Source organism: Delphinapterus leucas, chromosome 4, assembly GCF_059928025.1.
Source record: "Delphinapterus leucas isolate spDelLeu-1000000601 "Yukka" chromosome 4, BTC_Dleu_Yukka2, whole genome shotgun sequence".
Taxonomy (NCBI): domain Eukaryota; kingdom Metazoa; phylum Chordata; class Mammalia; order Artiodactyla; family Monodontidae; genus Delphinapterus; species Delphinapterus leucas.
In genome coordinates, this window is record NC_143132.1 from 117,251,358 (window position 1) to 117,252,902 (window position 1,545).

Genomic DNA, 1,545 nt, shown 5'->3' on the forward strand with positions numbered 1-1,545 from the left:
AATAGTAGGAGTAAGAGTAATTGTAGTAGTAACATTTTTTTCCAATGCCAACTACATATTTCATTCAGTCCTTGAAATTACTCTACTGTCCCTTCTACCTTGCGGTAGAAGGACTAATGTTACCCAACTGAACTTGGGTTGACTTCCCTAACATGCAACATAGCCAATCTGCTGATGCTAGGTTGCACTAAAAAAGTACAGCATCCTTCGCAGGGTGCCAAGCAAGGAGAACGGGCAACTAGTTCTCAAAAGACCCCATCCCCGTCAGTGGCATTCAGGGGACGATTTTTAAAGGCAACATTAGGAACGAGGATTACACGCTGTGTGATCAGCTTGTGGACATTTTTTCTGATTGGCTGCTGATGAGATAACAGGGTGCTGTTTCAGGAACCTTAATTATCAGCCTGGTTCCAAACAGTCTGGGGTCTGTGTGCTTGTGGTCAGCATGTAGTCACCATCCTCCCCTGTTTTTTGGTGGGGTGGGGGAAGGTCTTAGTTTCTGAGGAACAAATCAAAGATATGCATCAGATCTTTATCTGTATCCCTTCAGGAGGAAGCAGGGGTCCTGTGACTGTTTTTTGTTTGTTTGTTTTTTAACATCTTTATTGGAGTATAAGTGCTTTACAATGGTGTGTTAGTTTATGCTTTATAACAAAGTGAATCAGCTATACATATACATATCCCCATATCTCTTCCCTCTTGCTTCTCCCTCCCACCCCTCTGGTGGTCACACAGCAACAGCTGATCTCCCTGTGCTATGTGGCTGCTTCCCACTAGCTAGCTATTTTACATTTGGTAGTGTACATATGTCAATGCCACTCTCTCACTTTGTCCCAGCTTGCCCTTTCCCCTTCCATGAGCTGAAGTCCATTCTCTACATCTGCATCTTTATTTCTGTCCTGCCCATAGGTTTGTCAGAACCATGGTTTTTTTTAGATTCCATATATATATGTGTTAGCATATGGTATTCGTTTTTCTTTCTTTCTTTTTTTTTCCACCGTATCCCAGCGCTTGAGGATAGAACCTGCAGACTGGAAGCCACTGGTACCGAAGACATGACGCCGAGGGCGCCAGAGCCCTTTCCCTCTGCCTCTGTACATTATGCGGACTGGGACTGCAAGCCCGATCCCCACCAAGAAAAGGAGGGTTATTTTTCTCTTTCTGACTTAACTTCACTCTGTATGACAGACTCTAGGTCCATCCACCTCACTACAAATATCTCAATGTTGTTTCTTTTTATGGCTGAGTAATATTCCATTATATGTGCCACATCTTCTTTATCCATTCATCTGTTGATGGACACTTAGGTTGCTTCCATGTCCTGGCTGTTGTAAATAGAGCTGCACTGAACATTGTGGTACATGACTCCTTTTGAATTATGGTTTTCTCAGGGTACATACCCAGTAGTGGGATTGCTGGGTCAGATGGTAGTTCTATTTTTAGTTTTTTAAGGAACCTCCATACTGTTCTCCATAGTGGCTGTATCAATTTACATTCCCACCAACAGTACAAGAGGGTCCCCTTTTCTCCACACCCTCTCCAACA

General features: G+C 43.4%; 1 non-coding gene across 1 annotated transcript; it reads right to left on the reverse strand.

Moving 5' to 3' along the window:
* Positions 1-997: 997 nt before the first annotated feature.
* Positions 998-1,146, reverse strand: LOC115802707 (small nucleolar RNA SNORA57). The gene has a single exon (XR_004023232.1). It is a non-coding gene; the product is annotated as a small nucleolar RNA SNORA57 (small nucleolar RNA).
* Between the last annotated feature and the right edge of the window lie 399 nt (positions 1,147-1,545).